Source organism: Macaca fascicularis, chromosome 14 (assembly GCF_037993035.2).
Source record: "Macaca fascicularis isolate 582-1 chromosome 14, T2T-MFA8v1.1".
Classification (NCBI taxonomy): Eukaryota; Metazoa; Chordata; class Mammalia; order Primates; family Cercopithecidae; genus Macaca; species Macaca fascicularis.
Window position 1 is genome coordinate 123,747,501 of NC_088388.1, and position 23,541 is coordinate 123,771,041.

Below are 23,541 nucleotides of genomic sequence, written 5' to 3' on the forward strand. Positions count from 1 at the left end.
ATTTGCTTTCCGTGATTATAAAAATGATGGTTATATTTTGGATAATCATTTTTTAAGCTCTTGCAAATGACAAAAATAGTCAAAGCAAGATATATTTACTTAAAACTACGATGTGCAGTTTAAAGCACCAAAAAGGTATTAGTGAAAATCATAATATTTAAAGACTCCAAAAATTTTAATAGCTCGTGGCAATGGAGCTCCCATATCAGGAAAGTGTTGGGCATTGAACTAGATTTCAGAAAACGAGGGGTGTGACAGGTGTAAATCAGTGATGCAAGGCTGTTGCCTGCGGTCCTATTTATGGCTCACTGACACCTCTCTGATGGAGTGAATTCAGCCTGATTTTCCCCTCTGACTCGGCAGGCTGTAGCAACTCACTGGGAGCCATGGGAAAGAGAGAAACCCCTCCCTCCAGAGGTCCTGGGCAGAGACAAATGGATCTCCCCTCCCCCTCCCTTATCTGAAGAGGGCTTCCCTCTGAGAGTTTATGGCAGCCTGACCTCCAGCCTCTGGGTTGGAGAATCTGGCCGCTTCTGTACCACATAAAAAGGGCAAGTGCATTCATTATTATTATATTATTATACAATGTATAATATATAATAGCGATTATGCTGTCAGCAGCCAGAGACTCTGATCAGATCAGAGGCTAGGGTGACATAAATCCACCTAGTGAAGTTTTTGGAGGTTGTGTGTGAAGGTGAGAGGATTCTACTTGGTCTATAATGGGGGCTACCACTGAAGAGTTTCTCCCACAAGCAGCGGTGGAGGGTGGATTTGGGGGTACTGGGAGGATCTGGACAAACAGTAGTGTGTGTATCTGGGATGTGATGTAAGCAGGATCTCAGCTGCCTCTCCTGAGCCAGGCAACGCTAACAGCTCTCATCCTTGCCCATGACGGAGGCAGGTGAGCAGCGACCCAGAGGCCTGAGAAGAGCTCAGGGTCAGCTTCGACTTCTTGAGTCAGATTCTTTACTGAAAAGCCGGTGGCTGGGTTTCACTTTCTGCTTTCCCGCTTATGTCGGTGTCTTTGTCTGGGCTTCATCCAGGCCCCCTGCCTGGCCTGGGGTCAGAGGATCAATGGCTGCCTGACTGGCTGAAAGGGCTCCTCTATGGGGAGCAAGAAACAAACTTCCAGAGGCAGAAGGGGTTCTCTTGTCCCTTTATGCGGAGGGCCATGTGCTAAGTTGTGGAAGCAAGCATGCGTGCTCTGGTGTGTGGCTCGTAGTAGGACTGTGATCTCTGTTGAGTGAACGGAGGCACTTGTGGGTCTACACATGCCTGCTTTTGTCTTCCACTGTAGACAGCACATAACGAGCCCATTTCCGCCCTGATGTAGATGAAGCCACCCCAGCAGGCCCAGGCTGAAACAGCCCAGCTGGTCTCTCCCTATATGACTGCACCTCAGCCCCCAGAACTCTGGGAACTCACTGAGTTTCTTGAGGACTTTTTATTAGAATGAAAATAGCAGTGGCTTAGAGCAGGCTTGCCTGACATTTGCAAAGAAGTACTATACTGACAAAACCTCTCCACTCTTTCCTCTCTCCCTCTGCCCCACCTTGAACCAGACATCCCGGGAAGCCCCCAGCAGAAAAAGCTCTTGAGACCAGGAATAACTAACCAGAGTGTCATCTGAACACCTTTTCTGGGGCCAGGGTAATGAGAATTATTCAAATGCAATCATAAAAATGAGGCCAGCCAGGCAGGAAAGGGGGAGGGGGAGTGCTGGTGGAAGGAAGGATTTCTTGCCCGTTTTAAGTTTCATCATTTCTGGGGAGTTCTCTTGGGGTCCACAGAAAATCTCACCTCATCTCAGTCCCCTCAGCACCGGTGAAATCTTGGAACTCGGCCCCGGTTGTTCGCTAAGGGGGACTTGGCATGGAGGAGGGAGGGTGCTCCTGAGTTCCTGGGGGTCCACCGTGCTCCCCATCCGAGGCTCCTCGCGAGTGAAGCCGCTTCTCCAGGCCGCCCGCCTCCCCGCCTCAGGAGCAGGCCCGCGCCCGCCGCCCGAGAGCCTCCAGTAGAGGGAGACACTCCAGCGGCTCCTCCGACTTGGCAGCGGCCGGGCCGGGAGTGGGTGGGGGTGATGGGGGGTGGGGAGAAAGGGGGAGTGGGGAGAGGGGAGGTGTGAAGGGGGGGTTCGGGGGGCGGGTCCCTGTGCCGCTGACGTCCCGAGCAGTGCTGGGAAGTATAGGCTGTGTTGTCACGCCGGTGTCAGTCTGATGAAGATTGGCATCAGGTAAGCTGTCATTCATTTCCATGTCAGAGACGCTTTTGCAGGCGGCGGCGGCGGCGCGGCGGCGGCTGCTGCTGCGGGCGGCTGCCTCAGAGCGCGTGTGTTTTATTCCAGTCCCCAAGCCAGAGTATTATTCATTGCGACAGGGCAAGGAGGAGAGAGGGAGAGAGGGAGGCAGCAGGGAGGAGAGAGAGGGAGGCAGCAGGGAGGAGGGAGGCAGGGAGCAGCGAGGGACGGCGGGAGCGTACAGAGAGAAGCTGGGGAAGCGCCGGGAGAGCGCGGAGCGGAGCAGCGTGAGGGGCGGCGGGGCCAGGCACTGAGGCTGCGAGAGCCCCGCGGGCCGCCCGCTTCCCTGCCCGGCCAGCGCTCAGACCCGCTGCCGCCGCCGCCTCGCCGCGCTTGGGCCCGTGGCCGGCCGCGCATTGTCCGCGGGTGCAAGGAGCCTGGCTGCGGACTCGGATCGCCGCGGGCCCAACCCCGTAGCTGGCGGGCGGGGAGCTGTGCGCCGGGAGCGCCAGGGGACCCCAGAATAGGAACAGGCACGCCGGCCGGAGACCGGGTGCCGGAGGCTCCCGGCTGGGCGCTCCGCGGGGCAAGGCTGGGAACCGCGGGCAGGCTCCAGGTTCTCTTTCTCCCGGCTTCGGGCGTCCTTGGGGCCGGCGCTTATTCGGCGCCACTAGCCTAGAGCTGCTTTCCAGCGGCTGGAAGCGGGAGCGGTCCCAGGCTGGGGCCGGGTGACCGAAGGAGTGGAGGAGCCGCGGCCGCGGCCGGCCGGGCCTGGAGAGGCAGGGCGAATGGGGGTTTGCGGGCGGATCGGTGCAGACAGGGGAACACCGGCGGGGTCCGGGCAGCCAGGAACTGAGGGACTACGCGCAGGGACCCTCACCCAGGGAGGAGCGAGAATGTGTAGGGTCACCGGCTTTCCGTGATTGTTGGGGATCTTTGGTGAGGTGGGCGTAGGGGCCCGCGCGAGGCTTGGGAATCGGGAGCCCTTCTGGCTCGAGAACTAGGGGATGAGTTCGTAAAAGAGGGGACGGAAAGCGCTCGGGAGCGGAGAGCTGAGGGGGATGGGTCAGGGTCCCGAATCTGCCGCGCAAAGTTTGCATTTCTTTCGGGTTAGGTGACGGGGCTTTCCTGGCTCCCGATCCCCAGGAAGAAACGAGCGAAATGGGCCGCCCTTTCCCGGGGCTCTTCACCGCGGAGCCGGGGGTTTCCGCGCGGTGGGTAGACTCTGGTTGGGAACTGAGGGGTAGACGCTTTGTGGATCGGCCCTGAATTAGGGCTGGGTTTTAGGACCAGGCTAGAGTTTGGTTTATAGGATCCAGACTGTTTACGGAATCGGGATTGAAGGGCCGATAAGTAGTTTACACGCCGGCCAGAGCAGAGTGCTGGAGGTCGGAGTTGGGGGCTGGAGAAACGGGTGGCGTTTTTAGGATTCAGTAACAGGATCACAGCTTTTTCTTGTGGTCGAGGCTATTGGAATTTGGGGAGGGTCGCACGCGGGGGTCCTGGACCTCTGCGTGTGAAAAAGTGTTTAGGTAAGCGACGAAAGTAGTTGATCTGAGCCGTGGCAGGGGAGCCCCGAATTTTTGCTGCTTCCCCCCGAAAGTGTTTCTTTAGGAGGAGAGGACTTGGGCCACACAGGACCCGGTCCTAGGAGAGCGATTCCGGGAAGCGGACAGATCGAAGAGACCTTCTGGGCGAAGCGGCAGGGCAGCCTCGCCGGGCTGGAAGTGGATCGGAGGACCCGACCCAGGCGGCTCAGAGTGCTCCAGGAGCCACTTGGGTCTGCGGGTGCAGCGCGGCGGGGCGGGAACGGTGGCCCCCAGGGGCCGCGGCCTGCGATAAAGGCGGGGAAGTGGGGGCAGCGCTAGCAGCGAGGTGCCGCAGTGGGCCGGGAGTCTGGGCTGTGGCCCAGGGTAGGACTGGTTCGAACTCCAGTGCCCTGATTGGAGCCGCTTCCTGTGCTTACCCTCGCCGGGCTGAGAAGCCCACAAACCCGGCCTTTGGTGCGCCCGGGGGAGAAGGAAGCTTGGGGTGCCCTACTGTCATCTCTCCTGTCCTGAGACTTCAGGATATTGGCTTTTCGGGTTTCAAATGCTCTATAACTGGTGGAAGCCAAAAGCTTCGCATTTTAGGCAGATTAGACGATCTTCCCCGCCCCAGATCTGAGAATGATGGTGTTCAAACATAACACGGTCTATTACCCAAAGCCCCTGCCCCTGCCCTCCTGCTCTCTCTGCCGTTCTGGCCTTCTGAGGCCCCAGAACCTTGGTGGAAGCGAGGAGGGAGGGTCCCGTTTCTGGTCTCATAATCTCCCACTCCGGCTGCATACCCATAGCTTAGGCCTAGCTCTGAGGTGTGGGATGGGAAGGGGTCCCGACCAGGGAGGTAGGTTATTCTCTGGGCATCTAGAGAAAGAGTGTGTGTGTGTGTGGGGGGGGGGGGGGGGGGGCGGGGGGAGGAGGGTATTGAGGGGAGGAAGATTTGAGATTTCCTCCTTTTAATATTAAATCCACCTTCCCAGCCCCCTGCACCCTTGGCAGGGAGAGCCAGACAGCCCTTACAGGACACGGAAGACGCACGACCCACGACCCACGAGTGGCCTCGGCGGCCCGGGGCGCGGCGACTGCCGCCGCGGAGCTCCAAGGCTGTTGTTTTGCAGGCTTGGAATTCGTGAGAGCTCTCTCCCGCTGAGAGCCCGAGGGGGGAGGGAGCCGTGACCCCACGGAGACTCCCTGGTCACCGCCTCCCCTTTGTGAGCGGGAAAGGCATGAAAGCCAAGAGAAAGAGAGGCTGCTCAGAATGAGGGGCAGGGGGTTACTGGAGGGAGATGGGCCCGACCACCGCTCACAGTAAAATGCCTCGTGCGAATTGCACTGAAGTATACCCAACTTGATACTGGCTGTTTTATGATCCGCTCTGGGAGTTTACTGCTCTCTGCTTTAAAGTCTATAGATTGCTTTAAGTTAATGAAAGTGCTGCTTTCCAAAGGGGCTTTTATTGTGCGGCAGTGGCAAATCCAGTACCTCCCCTTTACTCTTCCAAAATGGGTCTGTTTAAAAAGAGGGAGCTTGCTGGAGTTCCCACATGGACACAGCTTGGGGGAGGTTGCCATGTGACAATGGAATTAATAAAAGTTAATGTCCAAGTGATTCTGTAAGACGAGTTTGCTTCTTTTCCAGTCCGGTTTCATCTGTTCATTTTTGTGTTGCCTTTGGGCTGTCACTGAGTCTGCCTTTAAATGTTGCTTGGTGCCTCCTCAGCAGCCTCTCCCAGCATTGCTTTAGGTAGGCCTGACCCTGTTCAATTAAACCCAAACTGGATTTCAGGATTTCAGCCCAGCTGCCAATTCCAACTGCAACTAAAATATTTACTCGGGGCTGGAGGAGGGGCTCGCCTCGCGTTTAGTAAGATAAACGTGTTTAAATGGCTGGGAACCTTGAGAAGGAACAAGGCAGGCTGGTTTTCAGTGCTTTTTGCTTTTTCAGTCTGTTTGGCACAAAAGGTGAGATGACAAGGTTTTTGACTAGGTCCTAACACAGAAACTGCAGTGGGCTCAGGCTGTGGCTTTGACCGCATGTCATAACCATTTAAACTGTGGTTAGTTGTTCAAAGCTCAAAGCTTCTCCAAGCTGGGTTTCATTAACTCTACACCAGTTGCCTGGAAGTTCAGTAGCAATAAATTGTATAAACACATTTGAAGTAAGTTAGTGATGAAATAAGGAGAATTACTGTCTTGTGAGTGGAGAATCCTGAATTCATGGAGTTCTAGCTTAACTGGAAACATACCTCCTCTCCCTTGGCCTTGAAGTTTATGGGTGCACCAGAGTGTGTGTTAAATTTCTTTCTGCCATGTCCATCTTCAACCTGGGCTGTAACTCATTAGAGACCAAGGCATGCCTAGAAAGCAAAACGGCTGGATTTTAAAGGGGTCTCTATTAGCCTGGTTTAGGAACCAAACCAGACCGATCGACCTGACTTCCTTACCTTCCGCGAATCCAACGTGCAACGTAAACAGCAGCAGAGCAGGACAAAATTAGATGTCTAAATGTTAGAGTCTTAATAATACTGCGTTGTTAGCATTTGAATTTGTTTTTATTAAAGAAACAACCAATAAAATTTATAGGCTTCCAACATGTTGCAAGACTTCCTTGCTATTTATTTAGTTCCCCCCTCCCTACTTTCTGAAATTCTATCTCTAATCTCAGACTTTTGTTCCCGATTTATTTAATCTGGAGCACATTTTCTAAATCAGTTCGAGGAGGGTGAGAAAGGCTGTTATGAGTTTTCCTTTTTCCTACACTGTGTGGCACAAGGACTGCGATGCTGTAAGATATATATAAACGTGTGATGCAATTGCTGGAGGTGACGGCATGTGAAGCCAAGTGTCTGGATCAAACAAAACGCAGATCCGAGTATGGAGAGGGTGAAAACGATGCTGCAGAGGAAAAACTGAGGAAGTTCTAATGGAAAATGAAATCATCATGAACCACGTTAGCCTGAGTCTAGCCAACACACCATGCTTTGTATAAAACACTTCACGTGAGATCTGTGACTTATTGAAGATTGAATTATATTGAGAAGCAGAATTTAGAGGGAGGAGCTCCACGGGCTGGGTTCTATCCAGGCAGCATGGCCAGGATTGTTGTGATGGGGATCTGCTAATTTAATTAAATCTAATACCTGATGGGAAAGGGAGGAAGGAGGGAGGGAAGTGGTGGGCAGATAATCAAGGTTGGCAGGTCGGCATGCTGAGCTAGTGTTTAGGCTGAAATTTAGTGGCCTGGTCTCTTTTCACTCTGTTATTGCCTGGGCTGCATGACTCCAGGGGTCATCTAGCTTCTGGGCCTTGGTTTCTTCATCTGTAAAGTAGAATGTATCACACACAGTTCTCACTAGGGTGAGAGGATGGGCCCGATCAAGCACAGGCTGCGCTCTGAGTAAAGAAAATGGGAGACAGAGGCTTCTCAGCAGCAAAGTCACATTCTTCGGTGTGTTTTCTTTCCTCGCCTGGCTCCAGGACCTTCCCCACAACTCTCAGCAGTTCTTAGGCTATAGTAAAGCGGCTGGATTCCTGCCTTGCATTACATCCTAGAACTGGAAAGGCCTGCTGTGATTCCAAAAACCATTTACACTTTACCAAGAGGGGCAATTTTGGCTGAGCTGGGGGATCCAGCCCGCTTCTTCCAAATGGTGTTACCTGGAATAGCTTTCACGCATCAGATGAATGCAGAATCTGACTTATCAAAAATGCAGTCCCTTCTCTTTATTCCACTGGGAAGGCAAGACTTGAGCCCTGACTGGTGTGTGTGACATCTGGTTGGCTGCGGCGGGGGGTGGGTACTGGTCTGGAGCTAGCCATGGCCTGAACCTTTCTTAGCAGTCTCTGCTGGCAGATCAAAGCAGATTCTGGGCCAGAAAGCCCAAGAAGTTACACCCGGCACTTACACAAAACTGTGTGCGCGCTCATAGACTCCTTCTGTTCCGGTGTCTGATTTGTAAAAGCTAGCTCTGATCCTGGAGACGCGGCTCCGGTGGAATGCTTGTCTTTAATTCTCCCTAGTCTGTGGGGATTCCTTGGGGTAATTTTTCCTCCGCATATCCTTCTCAGCCAGTCACGGGCAACATCTTAGTCTCCATTTTGATTGGGGGTGGGAGACAGGGCTGGAGATTGAGGGAGCAACAGTTGGAGGCACAGTCTTTCTAACTGAACTCCAGCTTTTCCTCCCGTCCAGAACCCCCAGGAGAGAGGGAAAAGCAAGCCTGGGACAGCTCAGTTCGTCTCATGTGGTCAAGCAGAGCTTGAGAAGAGCTTGCTGCAAACGTGTTGTCTTCAGGGGGATCTGCTGTTTGGCTTGGATGCCTCACTGCAGGCCCGGCCTGCCTGGGTTTCTAATTACAAGAAGGACGTTTCTGCTAAGACCTATCTCACTAAAAACACATCCCTGTGTGTAATAAGAAACCCTAAACCAGGCAGGATATTTTAAAACTGAAGCAACGAAGATTAGATTAAGTCTCCACCAAACAGCTTCGTTCTTGTATTATTTTTGGCTGGAATGTGGAGAAAAGCAGCTGGCCCTGGGGCCCAGAGCAGACTCTGGAGGGTTCGGATAGGGCTGGGGTGGGTGGCGTAACTGTTAGTTCTCTGCTCAGTAGGAACCTGGCCAATTTGAGTACAGCTCAGTCAAGGCAGTGGGGGTGCCCAGTGGGGGAGGGGGAAGGCTGGGGTGGAGGAGGAGCCAGATCCAGATGGGCCAGAAAGCGGCCACAGAAGCAGCAGGTCACAGGGCACTGAGGCTTGTAAATCCTCCACCTCATTAGGATGTAGTCTTTTGTGTTCAACTTACGCCTCTGCTCACACCCCCATCCCAAACCTAGTAAACATGGCTTTTGGAGGAACATTAATAGACAGGATACTTTTCTAGGTGGAGAGAGGGAACAAATAGTTGTTGAAGATTCTTGGAAATAGAACCGAGTAATCTGGCATCATGGGCAGGTGTCCTGCCATGCTGGGGAGGGGCAGCATGACATTCATCCATTCCCTTTGTTCTTCCATTCAGCAAATATTTATAGAGTGTCTTCTATGTCCCCAGCACAGTCCTAGGCATTGAGGAGACAGCAGCAAAAACAAAGCAAACACATTGCCATAAAGTCTGTCTTCAAGGAGCTTGCTTGTGGTGGGGCAGTGTTGAGTATGGGCTTTATTTAGCATCAGGCAAAACTTCATTTAGAGCCTAGCCCTGCTCTTACCTATCATATGGATCTAGACAAGTTGCTTAACATCTTCGATCCAGTGACCCCATTTGTAAATTGGGAAGTAAAAGCACATAGCTCGTAGGACCGTTGAGAGGGCATCCGTTAAGTCCTAGCACGGTGTCTGGCACAGAGGAGAGGCTCAATCATGGTTTACTCTCCTCTGTCATGTTATTTTGGAGCTGATGATCCAGTTGGAGGATTATCCCTTTCCCTTTCCTTTTGCTTCCCCAGAACCTGGCTTGGGCCCTTTCCCGGGTCACTGGTACCTTCAACCAGCATTGCACAAATAGCCAGTCAATGCTGTGGCCTGGTGCTGCCCACTGTGCACAGCCCTGGCAGCGGCTGCAGTAGAAAACAGGTATACAGACCCTGAGGACACTTTGCGGACGAGGGGTGTTTGGGGTTAACGGTAGAGGGGGCACATACAACACACAGACATGAGAGATGATGGACAGAGGTGACGTGGAAAAAGCCACCAACCAGGTGTTAACTACAGGAGGCAACAGTGGGGCAGGACGTGGAGTGACCAGGACAGAGTGGAGTCACAGGGCAGACTTCTGGGGAGAAGGGGGTCTCTGCAGAGTGTTAGAGGAGGACTGGCTGAGCGGCCGGCCAGCGGGGAAGTGAAACATGAGCCTCCTAGGTCATGGTGCTCTGCGCTGTCCTGGGGACTGCAAAGGAGCAGCCTGGACTAGAAGGAGGAACTCAGCCCCCTCTGCCTATCCCAGGCGGCCAGAAGTGGGCTGTCCCTGCCCCAGGAGCACCAGGTAGGCCTCCTTGTTGGGGTCCAGTTTCCCTTACACACCGAGGGATTTCCGAGCCAGCCTTTCCATGTTGACTTCTCAATGGGTAGAACTTAGACCAGTGAGTTGGTGCATGAGGCAAACAAACTCGCTTCACTCCTTGTTGCAACATGGCTTTCTTACCTAAGATCCCCTTTTTCCCTAAGCAGAGAGAGCAGAGACTCTAAGCCCACATCCAGCCCTCTTCTGTCTCAGGAACAATGAAGCTGATTGATATCAGGGTGATCGGGATGGTGGAGAGAATGGGGTCGGGACTGGTAGTTTAAGTATGGTGGATTCCACTGTGGACTCGGCCGCTGACTGATATGTGACCTTCAACAAGGGACTTACCTTCTCTGTATGTCAGTGTCCTCACTTATCCAGTGAGGAGCTTGAACTTGCCCCCAGAGGTCCCTTTCTACTCAAAGTTCCAGGATTCTGGGTTTCCTCCCAACTGGATTGCTTCGTGGCCAGGCAATCATTAAAACCACCGCCACCGCTGCAAATCCAAGCAAAGAATCATGATGACATTCAACAGACTGCAGAGGCTTGGCCTCTGTGGTATAGAGTCTTAAGGGCAGTGTGGGGGCTGGGGATTGGTTCTGACCCTTCTGATGGCCTGCCTGGGACAAATGGATGTGTCCTAGCAATAGGGGTTGGCTCCATGAGGCAGCAATTTCAGTCTGAAGACTCACTAGCTTCTTCATAAAAAGCAACGTTTACTTTTCTTGTTGAGACAGCGTGGGGCTAGGGGAAGCAATACGGGCTTTGGAGTCAGATTCTGGGTTCTGACCCTGGTTCTACTACAGCTAAGCAGTGTGCACATCACTTAACCTCTCTGAGCCTCCATTTTCTTGGCCTTATAGGTAAGGATAGTAATACTACCAAGCATATTTAAAGCTGCTGTGAAAACTCTAGAAGAAAACATCTGTAAGTGATTGGCACTTGGCAAGCTCATGGTGAATAAATATTAGTCTTCTCCCCTAATAAAGCTCATTCTCACGTGCCCTTGTTTGAGCCTCTTAGCCTTGTGAAGCAGGTAAAATGGGCATTGTATCATTTTATAAGTAAGAGAAACTGGGGCTCAGGGAGTGGCTAAAGTGGCAGGTGCAGGAAGTGGGTGCAGATGTATCTGTTTGTAGTGATGGAACACATCATTTAGGGTAGCCCAGGCCTATCTTCTGCGATGATGGTTCTTCCTTTAGCCTTCTGGAGACAACACAAGCCACTCCTGAGCTCTACCTATTCCTCTCCTGGGATCTTTCATAAAAGAACCAACTGAACTCATCTCCTCCGTTACTCAAATCTTTGGCAAATGCTGGAAAGAGCTACTGTTGTGGAAACCAAAATCTAGAAGATCTATTTTTTACTTCCACAAAGCCATCAGTCTCAGGTGGGGCTGGGAGGGCCCGCACTAAGAGGTAGAGGTAGATTTAGGAGCAGGGGGTATCTCATGGCTGTGAGTGGGGGCGGTGGAGCTGCAGTGTTGCCTTGGTCTGCCAGCCCAGGTGTAAGCTGAACCCCTGGGTGGAAAGAATTCCCTCGGGGGCTCATGCCCGTGGTCATCAGCTCACAATCCAGACAGATGTCAAGCCCGACAGACACCAAGGGGAGTTTAGCCTGTTAGTGGTAGCATCTGTCTAATTCCTATTAGGTAAGAGGAGGGCACAGTCTCTCTGGGTTCCAGGGTAGCACAATGGGTCTGTGCTGGAGTAGTGGCAAGTGAGCTCCACCCCAGAGCTTCCCCTCATGGTCCTCAGTCCACAGTGCATTGTTAAGGAATGGACGCTCCTTTGTTCCAAGTCCTGTGCTAGGTCTGAATGTGATGTGACCCCCTCCTTCTGAGGAGCTGTCCTACCTTCCTCCCAGGAGACCTTCCTCTGTGGAGATTGTCAGCTCTATCTCCAGGTCCAGGGCAGGGAGACAGATGCCCAGAGAGTCAAGTATATGCCCCAGGCCCAGGGTCGACAGGTGCTTGTTCTCATTCTCATTTCCTCCCTAGGAATCCACCTGTCAATAGGTGTGGCCTGAACCCACTCTTTAATTAGTGCCCATTAGCGTGCTGTGGGGAACACTCGGTGGCCTCATCCTCTAGGAGCTACATATTTTTGATGAGGAGACCAAACAAAACGCACGTGAAATTGAGAACAAGCTTTGACCTTGACTCATCTCTTAGCTTCTCTGGATTACAGAATCCTCATTTTATACAATAAGCAGGTTACCCTTGACTCTCTTCAAGGCCCCTTTCAAGTCTATTCTTCTACAACTGTATGGGCTGTACATGCGAGGTCCATCAGGCACCATGAGTTTGTAGAAGGTGATAGCACACCAGAGAACACTCAGCCCAGCAGTGGGAAGGCCTGTCTACCTCCAGGCAGGTGAGCGGGTGGGAAGATATATTGCAGAGGTAGCTGGCTTCATTTATTTGTCTGCAGGGGCTGGGAGAGTGCTTGTTGAGAGGGACCCTGCGGAGTCCCCCAGCTTCCAGGAGGGTCATGGGGACAGAAATCAGGCAGGAGAGCCCGGCAGAGTGGGAACTCAAGACCGCTGCTCCCCTGTGACCCACACAGTGGTGGTGGAGGGAGCTCCTCTCCCGGCCCCTCTCCCACTCTGCCCCCCACCCACCGGCCCTGGGCGGAAAGAACTGGTTTCATAGTAGGGCAGCGGTCCCCTGGGGCCCTCTTGACTTGTGAGACAGATTCTGGAGGAAAGCCAAGGAGCTCGAAAGGATTCCTCCAGCCTTCCCTGGAGCCTGTTTCCAAGGAACCTGACTTAGTCTCCTGCACTGGCATAGCATCCCTTGAGAAGTCACCTCCATTCATGAGAGCCTCTTAGTGGCAGCAAGATGGAGGACTGCTAACTCCTGCTGACTTCCAGATTGTAGGGGAAGCCCCTTTCCAAGCTGGACATCTGGTCTCCTGGAATACTTTTCAAAGTCATTTCCATTGGGTTTGAGGAGAAGGAAGGAAGGAAGGGAGGAAGGAAGGAAGGGAGGGAGGGAGGGAAAGAAGGAAGGAGAGAGGGAGGGAGGAAGGAGGGAGGGAAAGAAGGAAGGAGGGAGGGAGGAAGGAAGGAAGGAAGAAGGAAGGAAGAAGGAAGGAAGGAAGAAGGAAGGAAGGAAGGAAGAAGAAGGAAGGAAGGAAGGAAGGAAGGAGAGCTTCAATCCCAGGCAGTCCTCCACAGAGCACCACTGGCTGCTGGCAGGGGTGATGGGAACTTCCTAGCATTTCTGCTGCACAGAGTCCTGGTTGTGGTGGCCCTGGCCTGGCTGTGGTGGAACTGGGCTCTGGGGAGAGAGGCTGCCACAGCTAGCTTGCAGGTAAAGGCAGGAGAAGGATGTTCCCTGAGCTCTGTGATTTCTGGGTAGCTGTGCAAGACCTCCAGCATGAAGGCCACAGACGAGTGGAGGCTCCTTTGCTGTGTGGTAGGCTCTGTGCCGGGCCCTGTGCTGGGGGCTGTCACCACTATTTTGTTGAGTCATCAGTGTAGACCCAAGAAAAGTGAGGCTCAGAGAAGGTAAGAGAATTTGCCCAAGGTCACCCAGCTATGAGTGAGACAGGCCAGTGTAGAACAAGCAACAGGTATGGGTGTGGGCCTTGATAGAGCCCTCTGCTCACTATGGGACCTTCAGAGCTGGCCTCACTTTCCCCGTCAGTCAGCTGGTGGCAATAACACCTACTGTCAGGGCTGTGGGGAAGATCAAGTGAGTGAATGTCTGTGGATGTGTTATACATGTTGTATAAACATAAATGACAGCGCCTACACAGTGCCTTGCATGTAATATGTGGGGGAGAAAATTGGGTGGCACAGACTATATGTTTCTTATTAGTTTAAAATAGAGTATACACACAAATTCACACGCCTTCTCGTACTCACTCACAGCGTGATGACAACCATGTTTAGGTGATTCAAAGCTGGCAGGGTGGCTTTCCATGACTTCCTTGTGGCTGTGGCAGGCATGAGTTCCCCTGGGATCCCTGAGCACCCGGTAGTTTTGCCAATTCAAGCTCAGAGTCAACCAGCTGGGACTGGGGCCTCCTAAGTGCCCGTGGTTGTTCTCATGTAGGTTTTCCCATCTAATCCAGTGTGGGAGGCTGTCAGGGGCCTGGGGTGAGGTGGGGGTTGGTCTCCACCAGGTCCTGTTGGCTTGAAGCAGGCCTTGGTTCCCTTCTTGCTAGTCACATTCACTAGATAGATTTTTACTGAGTGCCTTCTACGTGTCAGACCCTGCGGAGGCGCTAAGGATATGACCGTGAACTAGACAGATGGGTTCCTGTTGGGAGGGCTCACAGACCATGGGAGAGGAAGACATTCAAGTTCTGTGGGTAATTAGTTAAACCACAAGAGCCATCCAAAAGTCCAGGAAGCTGTGAGGGCCTCAACAGGGAGCATGACCTACTGTGGGGGTCCGGGGGGTTTTGGAGGGCATTCTGGAGGAAGGGAGCTTCAAGCTAAGGCATGAAGGGAGACTTCCCGTGCACTAGGTAAGAGCAGGCACAGGAACTCTAGTCACCTCGGGCTGGCCTGGCCTGACCTCATGCTGAGTTTTGTCCCTCCTGTGGGGCCCTTCCTAGGGAGAGTGTGGACCAGCCCCTTCTTCCCCAGTGCCTTGTTTTCCATCCCAGGCAAGGGCAGAGCAAGGTGAGAGGAAGACAGTCGGGCACCAGGAGAATGCTGCCAGGGGTTCTGCTCTCACCCGAGCTTCCCTGTTGCATCACAGAGCAGGATGCAATTCCCACACCCCCTGTCCCCCTCGTCTGCCATCCTATGCTCCTTGAGGACGTGGTTTTCAGGGAGCCTTTAGAAAATTCAGGCATCCCTTCCGCATTCTTCCTACAGCCCCAGTTAGGGCCCTGGTGATACCCTAGGGCTTCCTTGCAATGCTCATGTTCACGGTTTACCTAAGTCTGATTTCTGGAAAGCCCTCATGGGCAGCAGCTGTGATGGGGGGAGAAATGACTCAGCCCATTTTGCTCAGCACCAGCCACAGAGGGACAGTGTCTTCTGAGGACTTGGTGCAGTGACCAGGGCTGTGTCTTCCCTTTGGAAACACTGAGGGAAATTTGTGAATATTTTGCAGTCTTGTAATTTGGAGGGGGGCAGTGAGGAGAGGCAGCAGAGGGAGGCTAGAGAAAGACTGATGGATTTAAGTGACAAGGGCTATAAATCCACAGTTACATGGATATGAAAAGGAAAGCCAGTGGCCTCCTGCCTAGGGTTCGGGCATCGTCAGAGTTAGCAAAAGGTACCTGCTTTGGGCTCAGGCAGGCAGGGGTTAAAGCCCAGCTTCTGCTGCTTGCTGGCTATGTGATCCTGCGCAACTTCTTAACCTGTCTGAGCCTTAGTTTCTTCCATTTTGTGAAACTGGAGTAACAATGTCCCTGTGCAGAGGATTCAGTGAGGTAACAGTAAAGATCCTGCTCCAGTCCTGGCCACGGAAGGTGCTCATATGTGTGAGTTCGTTTCCCGTCACTTCCTTCTCTCTCCCCACTGTGCTGCACGGGACCCAGGTACCCCTTCAGAGGCAGGAGGCAGGAGGACGTGCGAGCAGGAACGCTGTGGGCTGTGGGCCTCTCTGGGGAACACAGCTAGAATGGCTGACTAAAGATCCTGAGCTGGCTGGGACAGCAATGTCAGAGCCTGGGGAGGCTTCACAGAAGCAGGAGAAGCAGTGCTCTGGGTGTCCTGGAAGAACCAGGCAGCACAGGTGGCCTCAAGGAGGGCTGTGAAGCAGAGAATCTTTGTAACTGGGAGTAGGAAGGAAGGGAGGGAGAGAGGGAGGAAATGAACATTTGTGAATTGTCTACTGTGTTTTGACATTGAGCGAGGTACATTAATGCTCATATTTTTTATTTTATAAATTTAGAAGCATAGAATCTTCAAGTCAGAACATCTCAGAACGAGAAAGGACACATGAAACCATCCATCCATCCATCCATCCATTCCAACCATCGTATTTTATATGTGGGGAAACTGAAGCTCAGAGAGGGACAGTAACTTACCTAAGGTCACACAGGAAATCAGTGGCAGAGGGTTAGAAACTATCCAGGGCATGTGGTGGCTTACACCTGTAATCCCAGCACTTTGGGAGGCCGAGTTGGGGGATCACCTCAGGTTGGGAGCAGCCTGACCAACATGGAGAAATCCCGTCTCTACTAAAAATACAAAATTAGCTGGGCGTGGTGGTGCATGCCTGTAATCCCAGCTACTCGGGAGGCTGAGGCAGGAGAATCGCCTCAGGAGGTGAACCAAGAGGTGGAGGTTGCAGTGAGCCGAGATCGTGCCACTACACTCCAGCCTGGGCAACAGAGCGAAACTCTGTCTCAAGAAAAAAAGAAAGAAAGAAAGAAAGAAAGAGAGATAGAAAGGAAGGAAGGAGGGAAGAAAAAGAAAGAAGAAAGGAAAAGAAAAGAAAGAGAGAAAGAAACTGCCTAGGGCAGGGCAGTTGGGGCAGAGCATAGTCTTTAGAATCAAAGACTGGGCTTAACTACAGAAACACTTGCTATATGACCCAGGAAAACTTGCCTCCTGAGCCTCAGTTCTCTTATCTGTAAAATGGTACAGTAATTCTCAACTCAAGTGGCAGCCAGGACAACGAAAGGAGATAGCCGGTGTAAAGTGCGCGGTGTGGTGTCGGGCTCGGATGGCACAGGTCCTTTGCCTTCAAGCCTTGCCCTCTCCCATGTGTTTCATGGCTCCGGCCACACCTGTAGAACCAACCAATGAACCCTGTGTTTGTCCCACCGTGTGTCCCCTGGGCTTAATGAACAGAAGGCCTGAGGATTTATTCATTCTTTCATTCACTTATTCCTCAAGTATTTATTAGGTATCCTGAGCATGTGCCCAGCATTATCTTGGTGCCAGGGATGGAAAGGTGAGCAAACTCAGGTGGCTTCTATCCTGATAGGGTTCACAGTTAGATGGCAAACAGAGACGTTACTTTTTAAAAAATCACACGAATAAATGTGAGAATATGAGTGACACACGAGCTTTGAGGAGAAGAGCCTAACACTGTGGGAGCGTTCTTCAACAGGAAGATTTTATCTGGAGAGAGCAGGGCAGGGCCTCCCTGGGGAGTGATGTTTGAGCTGAGCCTGAAGGGAGATAAGGCAAAACTGAGAAAAGATGGAAGGAAAATCGCGTCCCAGGCAGGGGGAACATAGGGTTGAAGGCCCCCGGCAGGGAGGAAGGGCTGTGCCTGCAAGGGCTGACAGGCAGCCGGGGGGCTGCAGCAGAGGGGCGGGTCAGGTGTGAGTCACTGAGCTGTGCCTTAGAGGAGCTTGCGGGAGAACCCCTGGAGTCTGACTCTGAAGCAGGGCTGCACCTGCGGGGAGAGGTGGGTAAACTGAGTCTGAGATTCTGACATGGAGACCAGGCCAGCATTTGGCTATAGTCCTGGACAGAGAAACAGATGTTTCCAAGCCTCAGTTTTTCTGCCCCTAAATGAACATAATGACAATAAAAATTATAAATAGATTGCAGATCCATGATGGTGGGGGTGGAGGTAAAAATGAACAAATGCATTAGGTATTTTGCCCTCAGCATATATGTGAATGGCATCAAATTCATTGACGTTAAAACTTAGATGATCTGGGTTTGTAATTGAACAAAAGCCAAAGTCCACCCTGTGGCTGAATCTCCGCCTCCCCAATTCATGTCCTGTCACTGTCCTGCTCACTCCAGGCACACAGGCCTTCTAGACGCCCCTGTTGTAACTGAAACAGCCATGCATGCTCCTGCCTGAGGGCCCCTGCACGTACTGGTCGTTCTGCCGGGAGCGCTCTTTCCCTGGATATCTGCATAGCTTGCTTGCTTGCTTTTTCAGGTTTCCCCTCCAATATCATCTTCTCAGTGAGGCTTTCCTCATTTCCCATCTAAAATGAAATCCCTTTTGTCCCCTCCCTGGCTCTCCCTTTCCATCTTTATTTTTCTTTAGAGCGCTTGTTGGATTCTGTCTCTTTTTTTTCCCCTCTGCTCTAATCTGGAATAGTACTTGGCTGTAGTAAAAGCCCAGGCAATGTTTGTGGAATGAATGAATGAGTGAATGAATGGGGAGAGCTGTTTGTTCGTGAAATGATGTGTCAGGTTCATTCAAAGAGGCTTTTACCCTTACTCTGAAATTGACTCATGGAATGTCAGAATTGGAAGGAACTAAGTCATTGGTCTTTGAGCAACTCTCATTTAACAACTGAGTAAACAGAGGCCCAGGGAGGTACTTCAGGGGCTTGTGAAAGGTCACAGAGCTTGGAGCCAGAATGAGAACCAAAGCCTCTGGGATTTACTCCAGGACTCTTCACGAAGCTTTGGCTTTTTTGCATGACACAGCTCCTGGGGAAAAAGGGGGTTTGCTCTGTGGTCTCCAGCTTCCCGGTGTTCTGCTTCTGGGGCCACATGGCCTGAAGGGCTGTAATTTCACTCCAAGATCTCTGGCACTGCTCCTTGGGCCACCATGCGGGATGTTGGTAAAGGCAGCTATTGGCAACTAACAGGCAGACATACTTCTCTCCCAGGAGGTAAAATGAATGTTTTCTGTCAAGGTCAATCTACAGGAAATGATTATTTAGCTCTGACTTGGTGGAGTCTGCGTAAGGTGGAGAATGCAAGAAGTATCAGATTCTAGTCCTGCACTTCAGGAACTTCTAGTTTAGCTAGGGAGACAATGCTTACTAACATCAATGCTAACATTCAAATAATGCTAGCAAACATTAACTAGTGCTTACCACATACCAGGAACTGTTCTGAAAACTTTATGACTATTCACTTATTCAGTTCTCACTATGACTCTATGGGGATGTTGCCATACCTCTTTCACATTTAAGTAAACTGAGGCACAGAGAGGTTTAGCAACTTGTTCAAAGCCACACGGCTAGTAAGAGGAGAAGCCAGGATTTGAACCCAGGTGGTCTCTCACCAGCACCTATCCTCTTATACATTAAGTTAAATAACAGCACAAGACAAGAATGCAAGATGCATTACAAAGCAGTAGAGTGAGGTCAAGGGAGGAGGTTACACTGCAGGCTGGAGTAGTCTGGGATGGCTTCCTGGGGGAGGTGCTGCCTGAAGGAAGCAGAATGTTTGGATAGCAGGAGAGAGACTTTGCCCTCCTGGTTTTCCATCCTCAGGTGGAAGGGAACTGTGGTTAGGAGTGTCTGATGAGGGACTTGTGGTAGGGAGGAGTCTCCTCCCTTAATATATACATTTGGGAGCAACAGACCTGAACAAGATCATTTACCAGCTGCCCAGTGACGGCTGGGAGCAGGACTTGGCACTGGTCTGGCCTCTCTCTCCCATAGAAATAGTTCCCCATGGGCTTGTGTCATGGGGGCTTTGCCTAGCTTGGTAGAGGAGTCTCTTGGTGAGCCCCTCAGGATCTAGCCTTCTTAAATGTTTGGGAGATTCAGAGAAGATCCTCTAAATGGTCTCCAAAATGCCAAGATGGCTGCTCCTTCTGTAAAATGGGCCAGTAACCCCATGCTATGGGGGTGCAATGAGCATTTCATGGCTTAATGTTTTTAAGGAATCTGGCCCATTTGCCTTCCGTTACAGACTACTTCCTTTCTCTGTCCACCTCCCACAATCCCCAGTTCAGCCCAGACTGGCTACCCTCAGTCTTAGCTTGGAGCTGGGACACAGTGAGGTTTCTTTGATCATGTGACCTGGCTTTTTGGGGCTGCACTAGGGGACAGGCCTAAAGCTGCTCTCCTCAGTGGAGTTACTGATAATGTCCCTCAATTATGTTTGCATTCTAAAACTACATTTGCTTTGTTTTGGAGCCATAAAGCACGAAGAAGTCTCAGTCGGAGGTTGGCTAACCGTCCCAGTTTGCCCACAATTGTAATGGCTTTCACACTGAAAGTCTGTGCTGGGGTCCCCCTCCCCGTCTCAGGTAACCTGGGCAGGCAGTTTGTTGCCCTATGAGTCAGGAGAGAGGGAGAGAGTGTTGTGGAACTGAAGGCTCATGCACCCACTAAAGCCTGTCCCATTGCCCCCTCTATGTGGCTGAATTCCCCAGAGACAGGCAGATAGATGTCTATGGAAGATCTAACTGAAAGGTAAAAGGCTTTGGCTTTAGACGGACCAGGGTTCAAATCTCCCATCAGCTGTGTACCATCACCTTGACTTTGGCCGAATGTCTTAAGTTGAGCCTCAGTGTCCTCATTTGTAAATGTGGGGACTGCAATAACTATGTCATGGTGCTGTTTTGGGAGTCGAATGGCCCAAGGCAAATAAAGTACCTGGCATATTACAGATGTTACATACAACAGGCTAAGCCATCTGAGCCATTACATTTATTCCCAGTGTTGGGTTTGGATGGGAAGAAATAGCCTCTTTGTCTTAGGAAAGCTGGGTTGTGAAACAGGCCTCCCCAGCTCCTCCAAATTCATGGCACCTCGCCCATTTCATAGCACTGTCCTGGCCTGCCAGCAGCTACAGAGAAGGGCCTGGGGAAGGACCCTTGGATTTTTTTTGTGGGGAGAGAGGTGAAGATAGGAGAACTGCCGTTGTCCCTGCCCTCAAGGCTGGGCTGAGGGCCAGAATCCTGGGGCTTTAAGTGTGTCTTTTTCCCCTTTCCCTGGCTTATTTGACTTTCTGGAAAATAGGAAGGCTCATTACTGTTGGGAATCAATGAAACTTGCAAGAGGGACCGCGGAGAGCCTCTGGTTAAATTTGGCCTTCTCTGATATGAGGACCTTGATGCCCAGGGAGGTGGTAACTCATCCCAAGATCAGCACCCAGGCTTTCCCGGCCCCTAGCCCAGACACCTCCTGGTTGAACAGGCTTGGGAAGTCCTTTCAGCTCCAAGGGACAAGGCACATGGTGGCTGTAGCATGCAGTGAATCCTTTTTCTGAAAGTAGCTTGCCTGCTTTGAGGATTATTGGTGACGTATGTTAAATCCCTGGCCAGCTACCCTCTGCCACTTCAGCCTACTCTCTGAGCCACCTCTCTCTAATGGAGGGTGAGCTATGCTCATAAGACACTGACTGTTTTTTTAATTAACTTTTTTTTTACATTGACTCTTTTAAATGATCACACTAAACTAAGAAGATAAACACCATTTCTAAAGACATTCTAAAATTCACAAAAAGGTGATTTTTTTCAGAGCGAATATTTTTCTGGATTAGCCACTACAGCTGACCTTGCTGAGCTGAGGGCATCAGTAGATTTCATGTGCTCAATGAATGGAGTGTTCGTGAAGTGCCAGTGTGGGCAGGGAACGCTTGCATCCAGAGTGGGGAATGTGAATGGGCTATTACTCTGAGCAAATGTGATCTGTTTCCTGTGGGGGTTTCTTCTGTTGCCTGTGGACCCTCCATTTGCCTCAAATACATTTTCAATTTATTTAGCGCCCACTGTGTTCTAGCCACCATGGAGGGAGATAAAAGATGACAAGATTTGGTCTCTACATGAAGGAGCAGACAGTTTGAGTGGGGAGAGAAGCATGGAAACCATGGAAAGTTTAACAATATTGAAGGAGTTACGTCACGATACCCGAGGGCAGTTCCTCACAAGAGATGTTACAGGACAGAGAAGACTCATTCCCAAATGAGCGACACTCATAAGAGTGATGCTCTCAGAGGAAGGACAGAAAGTGGACTGCAAGGATAGGGGAGACTTCTGGAAGAGGTGGATGGTGTGGCAGACCCTTGACACTCATTCCCCTTCAGCAGGCTTGGAATGTGGGGATGACTATCCCCATTTTCACATATGGCAAAGGCCCAAGCCACACAGCTGGTAAGTTGAGATTTGGAATTCAGACCCATCTGCATCCAAACTTTTTCCATTAGAAACCCTGTCTCCCATGAGCCAGGCTTTGAAGGTTGGGTGGGATTGAATAGACAGAGAGAGGGGAGCCATAAACAAGAGTGTGTGTGAGCAAGATAATGAGCAAAGACCCTACTGCGTGGTGGGGCACTGAGTCCACCCGGGTGGAAAGAAGAAAGCAGCCTGCTCTAGGGGAGCATAGCCCGCAGCACTGGGATCCTTGCTGGTTAGAGGCTGGAGCCTCTGGAACCTGCCTGTGCTGATTGCCATTCCCTGCCCTCTGCTCAGAACCTCTTCTCACACCCAGGAGCCTCTGATTGCTTTCCTGGCCTTGCGTTGGAGGCTGGCTAGGCTGGCATCTGTCTCCCAAGAAGACCTAGTAAATCCCCAGTGATAATAGGAATGACAGCAAAACCATTCCGCATCTGTAGAATACTTTTCCATCTACACAGTCTTTACACTTGAAACCAGAAACAAACCGTGAAGAAAGACATCATGATGGGTAGGCAAGGTCCAGGGCTCAAGGAACTTCTGCTCAGACCTCAGAGGACAGGCCAAGGACAAGTGCCCTGGCGGGTTACTCACTGTTTACCATTTCATGTATGGTACCTTGCACATAATAGTTGCTCAATAAACATGCGTTGAGTCCCACCCTGTTTGCAGGTACCTGGTTCCAGCACCTCTGCAGAAAGCAAGCAGCATCCCTGACCGTTGCCTCCTGGCATTTGTTCATTGTCCTCAGCCCTGCAGCTCTGTGCCCAGTGACTCCATGTTTCAGCCCGAGTCAAGGCTGTTGCAAAGCCTGTGTACATTTACAGTTACTGAGTTTGAGCTTGAAAGAAGTCTGGTTTCATTTGTTTGGTTGGGCTCTCTGAGTTCAATTCATTTTACATAAGAAATTACATAATTAACTACACTCTACCTTTTCTATTGTCCTTTTCTTGGTGGTAAAATACGCATAACATAAAATTTGCCATTTTAACCATTTTCAAGTATGCAATTCAGTGACATTACATTCACACAGTTGTGCAAACTCCACCATATATATTTCCAAAACATTTTATCACTTCAGACAGAAACTCTGTACCTAATAAGCAATAACTCTGCATTCTGCCCTGGTAACCTCTCATCAACTTTCTGTCTCTATGAATTTGACTATTATATATGCTTCATATAAGCAGAATAATAATATATTTGTCCTTTTGTGTATGGTTGTTTCACTTAGCATAATGTTTTTAAGATTGATCTGTGCCGTAACATGTATCAGAATTTCATTCCTCCTTATAGATGAATAATATTCCATTGAATGTAGACGCCACATTTTGTTCATCCATTCATCTGTTGATAGACATGTAGGTTGTTTCCACTTTCTGGCTATTGTAAGCAATGCTGCAAGTATTGCATATCAATACTTACATTGATATGCAAGTATCATTTGAGTACCTGTTTTCAGTTCTTGTGGACATATACCTAGTAGTGGAATCGCTGGATCACATTCTAATTAATTCTAAGTTTAACTTTTTGAGGAACCACCAAACTATTTTCCACAACAGCTGCACCATTTTACATTCCCATCAGCAATGCACAAGAATCTCAGTTTTTTCACATGCTGACCAACATTTGTTATTTTCTGTTTTTTTTTTTTTTTTTTTTTTTTTTTTTTAAATTGTAGCCATTATAGTATCTCATTGTGAAGATAGAATGTGAAGTGGTATCTCATTGTGGTTTTGATTTTCATTTTCCTAATGTTGAATGATGTTGAATGTCTTTTCATTATTAGACATTTGTATATCTTTTTTGGAGCAAGATCTAGTCAAATTCTATGCCCATTTTTAAATTGGGTTGTTTATGTTTTTGTTGTTGTGTTGTAGGACTTCTTTATATATTCTGGATATTAACCCCTTATCAGGGAAAATACGCAAATATTTTCTCCCATTCTGGAGGTTTCTTTTTTACTTCATGATAATGTCCTTTGGAACAGGCACAGTGGTTCATGCCTGTAA

General features: G+C 50.5%; 1 protein-coding gene and 1 long non-coding RNA gene across 20 annotated transcripts in view; one reads left to right on the forward strand and one right to left on the reverse strand.

Annotated features, from left to right (window-relative positions):
- LOC135967160 (uncharacterized) overlaps window positions 1-1,999 on the reverse strand; it is a 7,875-nt gene extending 5,876 nt beyond the window's left edge. The window contains exon 1 of the long non-coding RNA XR_010581066.2: window positions 1,804-1,999. This is a non-coding gene — a long non-coding RNA (uncharacterized lncRNA). The remainder of the gene's footprint in view (window positions 1-1,803) is intronic.
- The window catches only part of PKNOX2 (PBX/knotted 1 homeobox 2), a 330,969-nt gene that overhangs the window by 59,916 nt on the left and 247,512 nt on the right, over window positions 1-23,541 (forward strand). For 17 of the 19 annotated variants that reach the window (XR_012423869.1, XR_012423871.1, XR_012423870.1 and 14 more), the window contains exon 1: window positions 2,211-2,236. The exons of the other annotated variants lie outside the window; for them this stretch is intronic. The gene's annotated coding sequence lies outside the window, so the exon portion shown is untranslated. Of the gene's footprint in view, window positions 1-2,210; window positions 2,237-23,541 lie in introns of those variants that run through there. 19 annotated transcript variants of the gene reach the window in all.